Source organism: Orcinus orca, chromosome 14 (assembly GCF_937001465.1).
Source record: "Orcinus orca chromosome 14, mOrcOrc1.1, whole genome shotgun sequence".
In the NCBI taxonomy this organism is placed as follows: domain Eukaryota; kingdom Metazoa; phylum Chordata; class Mammalia; order Artiodactyla; family Delphinidae; genus Orcinus; species Orcinus orca.
Genome location: NC_064572.1, coordinates 52,365,779 through 52,371,778, shown reverse-complemented (window position 1 = coordinate 52,371,778; position 6,000 = coordinate 52,365,779). Strand labels below are relative to the sequence as shown.

General features: G+C 53.8%; 1 protein-coding gene across 8 annotated transcripts in view; it reads left to right on the top strand.

Annotated features, from left to right (window-relative positions):
• Positions 1 to 1,232: 1,232 nt before the first annotated feature.
• Positions 1,233 to 6,000, top strand: part of SGMS1 (sphingomyelin synthase 1) — a 293,295-nt gene continuing 288,527 nt past the window's right edge. For 5 of the 8 annotated variants that reach the window (XM_033415849.2, XM_033415842.2, XM_033415844.2 and 2 more), the window contains exon 1: positions 1,234 to 1,505. The gene's annotated coding sequence lies outside the window, so the exon portion shown is untranslated. Of the gene's footprint in view, positions 1,506 to 1,922; positions 2,085 to 6,000 lie in introns of those variants that run through there. The other 3 variants (XM_033415853.2, XM_049696591.1, XM_033415848.2) reach the window with 3 other exon arrangements.

The window sequence follows — 6,000 nt, the reverse complement described above, 5'->3', positions numbered from 1 at the left end:
GAAACCTGGGGCCAGTGCCGCGATTCCCGCTCTCCCGGGCGGGGCGGAGGCAGGTGCGGAGCATTTGGAGTCCGCCGGGTGGGCCTGGCGGGAAGCAGAGCTCTCTGCCCCCATCCCGCCAGCTCTCCGGTCCGTTCCGATCGCCCACGGACCGATGGCCGAGCGGAAGATGGCTGCCCGGAGCGCCACGGACAGTCACGTGCCACGGCGATGCCGCTGCACGCCCCCTCCCCCGCTCGCCGAGTCCCGGACCCAGCGGGACGCGCAGCCCCGGGTTGCCTCTCCGCCACTGGGGTACAGAACGGTACGGACACGAAGGGAGGGCCCCGAAGCGGAAAGCCAGTTCTCCCCACGGTCCGCCCCTAACCCGGGCGCTGGGATCGCGCTAAGGGAGCCGAGAAAAACCTTGCTTCGGGCGACCTGCACCAGGTCGGGCCACTGGGCATGCGCAGTGCTCCGGCCCGGGCACGCCAGCTCTCCAGGTTTTTCCCGCAACTCCGCGGGGCCGGCAGGAGGTGGGGTCGGCAGGAGGTGGGGCCGGCAGGAGGTGGGGCCGGGAAGGGTCGGGGTGGGGCGGCCCTGTAGCGGCCTGAACCCTCTCCCTATACGACTGGACCTACTCGGGCCTTCCTCGCCTTGACTCATTGTTTTTGGAGTGAGTCTGTGAATAGAGATTTGAAAATGGGCTGTAGAGTCTGCGGTCCGCCCTTTCTACATTTTTTTATTAAATTTTTTTTTAAATTTAAAAATATCAATTTCGAGTTAATTCCAAGTGCTGTGCTCCTAGGCTCGGTGGGGAAGAGACTCGGGTAGCTCGCAAACTCGTGCCCGCGAGCCGGGTCTCCGGAAGGCCGAGTTTGCGTTCTCTGTTCTGACCAGCTCTAGCTCTTCAACTCTCCGGCTCTGCCCCAAATGGTATACTGCCCCCGACCGTAAAATTCGGCTCCCGTCCGGCCTGAATAAACGGCCCCCTAAAAATGTGCAAGCTGGGCCTTTCTCGTCGTTGGGGAACACGTCCGCCTCCCGAGCTTCCAATTACTTGAAAGTAAAATAACAGGGCGCCAAACCTCGCCAGCCCCTAGGTGCGCAGTCTGGCTCGGGTCCCCCCTGGGTCCTGGGATGAGCTCCCCGCAGACCCCGCCCGCCCCGCCCTCCTGGCCGCAGCGAACACCCGGAGAAGCGGATTTGCGTCGCGCGGGTAGCTGGGCCGGCTCGAGCAGCGGACTGGGCATGCTCGGCAGCCCGGGAGGCTCGCTGTGGCAAGTCGGAAGCGTTCGCACCAGCTAGGCAGCGGCCGGGCAGCGGCGGCGGTGTCGGCGTCGGCGGGGGCCAGGACGGGAGCGGGAAGGGCCGGCCAGGGAAGGCTGCTCTCCCCTTGCGACCGACGAGCCGGCCTGACAGCGCGTTCCGGGTGCGGAGCCCCAACTCTGCCCTGCCCCGGATTTCATCCCGCAGCGGGGGGCTCGGCGAGCGGAATTACGGAGGCTGCCGCGACTCCAGTGCAAGTGAGTCGTGGGGCGGCGGGAGAGAGCCGCTCGCCGGGGGCCGATCGGACACCCCCGCTCCCGGGCCTGGGAAAGGTGTGCGGGCAGCCCCGGGGCGAGGGGGCGTGAGCGCAGCCAGCGCCTTGCCTCGCGCGTACCTGGCGGGCAGTCCCCCCACTCCGCCACCGCGCCAGGGGAGGAGTGGGCGCGGGGGGGGGCGGTCCCGCGGCCGGGCTCGGGGCTCCGAGCGGGCGGGGAGCCCGCGGGGCTCCCGGACCAAGTTGAGGCAGGGAGAAAGGCGGAGGCGTCAGTGGGCACCTTTTCAGAGGTCTTGCGTGCGGGCTGGAAGGCTGCCTACTGTCGGTTTGGGGCGAGCAGACGGTGGAGGGGCCGAAGAACAGCGAGGCGAGGAGCCTTCGGGCAGTGGCGCGGCGGGGGTCCGGAGACCCGCAGGGTCCGACCCCAAATCACGGCCCTACCCCCACCGCCCGGCTGGCGGCGTGACAGTTGGTACCTCTGGGTCCGATCGCAGCCGGCCAGGCGCCCTGGGTTTCGGGTACCCTCCCCGCCCCGCCTCGATGTCCCCGGACAACATAACAGGTGGGAACCCTTTCCCTGCGGGGCGAGCCCCCCTCCGCAGGACATTTAACAGCCTCCAGGTTGGGGGTGGCTCTGACACCCTGCGGGGCTGCCCCCACGGGTGAGCGTGTTTACAGGTAAGGCCTGGAGGAGCCATCAGCGCAGCCTGGAACTGGACATTCTCTCCAGGACGCGGCCCTTCACGTGAGTGAGGGGTCTCCGCGGTTCCGAGGCGACGTGTCAAGGGCAGAGCAGCGACAACAGCGGCTGTTTCTCCCACCTTCTTAACCCAGACTCGGGCTTTCTGCTTCTTCTGGTGGACCGGGTAGGGTGTCCTGGTCCAGCTAACGGATTCAGACAGGCGCATTCTGGTTAAAGCTTGTTTCCGTCTTGGGAGTGTCAAGTAAAAATCCGGATGAGGGTTGCCAGGGCCGGAGGGAGTGAAGAGAACCCATGCAGGTGCTTGCTTCTCAGATGTTTCTTTTCACCTTCAGATAGTACCGACTTCAGCAGTACACACTTACGAAACCAAGAGTGAAGGCTGTTTTCTGAAAGGGAAGTTTGTTTTCTATGTTATGGGGCCTGCTTACTATTCTAGCTCCCTTGACATTTACCTTGCTGGACCTTTAGAGCTGTTTGGCCAGGTTATTTTGCTTGCGGACTTGGGGGTGTTTGGGGTTGGCTGCCTGGGTGTGGAAGTGGCAAGTGCCCGTCATGGTGTGCTGTGAACTCCCCACGCTTCCTGGCACTGGGGTTTGAACATTCGGGGGGGACCGAGTGGACAGAAAGAGAGGAGTGGGACTGGTGACGTAGCGACGCGATGGGAGTTGCCTAGGGCTGCCCAGCCATAACGAGGTTGGTTGGCTGTTTTGGCTTGGCGGAAGGGGAGAGGGCTAGGCGTTTCATTGGTTCGGGGAGGAAGGTGTTCACGGGAGAAGCCTGGTGGGGGATGGGTCCCCGTCTGGTCAGTGCTCCAAGGGAAGCCCAGAGATGTTTGGTGATTCAGCAGGTGGCAGCCTTCCAGCCCTGAAGCCATACCTTGGCCAAGCAAGCCAGCAAGCCAGCGAGCAAGCGGCAGCAGCTTCAGGGGAATCTCCAGGAGACTCTTCTGCCTAGAGCAGCTCACTTTCCTTATCTTGCTTTCTGTTTATGGCAGGAGGCCCTGGTTTTTTGGGTTCCTTCCCTGTCTCTCTTAAACTATCTAGCATGTTTTTGAATCTCTCCAGTTCTCTGACCCGTTGGATAGCAGGAAGTGGCAGCTGCCACCATGCACAGTTTAAGTAATTAATTAATGTGCAGAAAATGATAGTATGTAAAGCAGAGAAAGTCTTTTCCTTCTGTTTCTGCTTCAGAGATTAGAAATTTACATTTTTAGTAAAATAGTAAGATGTATTTCTGCAGTTTTTCATTGCTGGTAGTGAGCTATTTCAAACATCAGAAAGCATTAAAAATTAATTCAAGGGATGGATAAATGACATTAAAGGGACACAGTTATTAAAGCAATGTCTTATTCATTGGAGGATCTCTAGCATCTTGAGCAGTGCCTAACTTGTAGATACTCATTCAACTGAAATTTAAAGAATTTTTCGTATTAGAAGCTTGTCAGTAAGTTTTGACGTTTAAAGAACTTTGTATGTTTTCATACGTCAAAATTGCCTATGTTGACCTTAGCTTGAAGCCTCAACCCTTTTACTTTTTTCCTGGTTAAGTCCCTTAATTTTAAAATTGTGACAGATCCTGCATGTCAATGGAAAAAACATAAGCTTGTTTTGCTTACATATCTCATGAAAACCTAGAAGACTCCTACATATAACCATTATACATTTTTTTAAATTAAAAAGTGCTCCGGCTGCATATCAAATACGCTTTTTTTTATAAAACTTCATTTTATACAAAACAGTTCAGGAAAACTGTAGAATTCCTAAGCCTTTATCATCCAGTGAAAAGTGCTGCCATAGAAGAGACAAAACAGTGTTTTGGGAATAAAAATTCTGGCTTGTTTGCACAGGGGGATAACCTGGCCCGTCTTTGAGGGAGGCCTGAGTGTTTGTCCAGCTCATTCTGCATTTTACCTTTGCTATTCTGTGCCTTCCTCCAGTTGTTAAGCTCTTTCTTCTTCCCCTAAAGACATACTTTCCTGGCATGGGCTCATTTACTTAAAGCTGCTGCATTTTCTCACATAAATTCTACTAGTGCTGACCTTTCTTTTTTCATCGTCCCATACACTTTTCCACCACTTCATATGATAAACTATTCGATGGTCCTAAAAAGCTGTGGCCAGCGTGACCTTGTGGGGGGCATGACAGATTGTAGTTGGCTCTCTCTTTGCCTTTTTTGTATGGTAGCTGTAGCCACAGCAGTCTCTTCTGGAAGAACTGGTAAGGCATACCCGGTCTTAAAGATTTTGGACTTTTCTGTTAAGGCCCTTGGTCAGGAACATAAATAGTCATTTATCGTCTCCTACCACATCCCGAGAATTTTGACTGTAAAGTGTGTCATTTTAATAAGCTAGCTACCCAGTCACCAGAGGAGCATATTTAGATGTGGCAGTTAGGAAAAAGCGTTGGATGTCGGGGAGGAGAGGGTGAAGAAAAGGGAAGAGAAGGGTGGGTGGGGCCAAGAAGGTGGCTTGGTTTTGTGACTGTGACTTCTGGTTTCAGTAAAACAGAATCAAATGGCTGATCAATAGGTGTGGCTCGGTCTGTGCTGGAGTGCTTTGCTCCCCTCCCTAGTCCTCTTTCCCTTCACAGATACACACACCACACACACACACACACACACACACACACAGCCACACACAAATCCACAGACCCACACGTGCACACACACTCTGACAAGAGACACAGACACAGACGTAGACACATACACCCTTTGCCAAAAGCTAAGCATCCCAGCTTCTTTTTAAATACTAATATGTCACACAGGGACAGTCCAGGGCTCAGTAGCAGGTTGAATTCTGGGGGCCTGAAATCACCCCAAGCTTGTATTTCCCTCTCTCGTGGCAAGGTGATCTGCCCCCTTAGCCTGCAAAGCTTCTGAGGGCTTTCTCTGGAGCAACCATTGTGTGTAAATATAGGTGAGGTAGTTTTCACCTTTGAGACTTCCTGGTGCTGAGGGTTGAGTTAACATGCTTCAATTTTTGGCATAAGATCTCCCTGTGCAAAGCCCCTTTCTTGTTTTGTTTTTTCCTTCTTTCCCACTCTCATTCCCCTCTCCGTCAGAGGAGGTTCCTCTCTTGTGTTAGATGTTCTTGGGTATGTCTCTATCCTTGTTAAAGATGTTGTGTTCTTGTGTGCATGTTTTCAGTTCAGGTAAGTAGTGCTGTGCTGCTATGTTTTTATTCGGTTGCTTTTCCATTCAATATTAAAACTTTTTGTTAGGGAAATTTTCAGACATTCATAAAAGTCAAAAGAATTTAATTCAACATTTTATTGGAGAGATCTATGTTAGTATAGGTTTATCCAGTGCATCGCTATGACTGCTGCTTTTTACGGCTGGCCTGCTATGTACCCACTAGTTTTACTTACCCATTTTTCTAATGATGCACACTTAGGTCACCTCCATTCCTGCTACCATGAGCAAAGCTGTGATGAAGGAATATCCTGCAGCATCTCTTAACGATGCCTGTGAGAACATCTCTAGGGTGGTGGTTCTTACAGGGGTCCATACCGAGCAGCATCAGCCTCACCTGGGAACTGTTAGACTTGTAGGTGCTCGGGACCTAACCTAGACCTCCTGAATCAGAAACCCTGGGACAGACCCCATCAATTTGTGTTTTAGCACATCCAGCCTGGAGACTCTGGTGCATAGGAAAGTTTGAGGAGCACTGCTCTAAGGGTATCTACCCAAGAGTGGGAGGGCTGGGTAAAAGAGAACAAACACACCTGTTTTTACTAAATACTGCCAAATTAGTCTCCAGTGTTGCTGGACTGGTTGA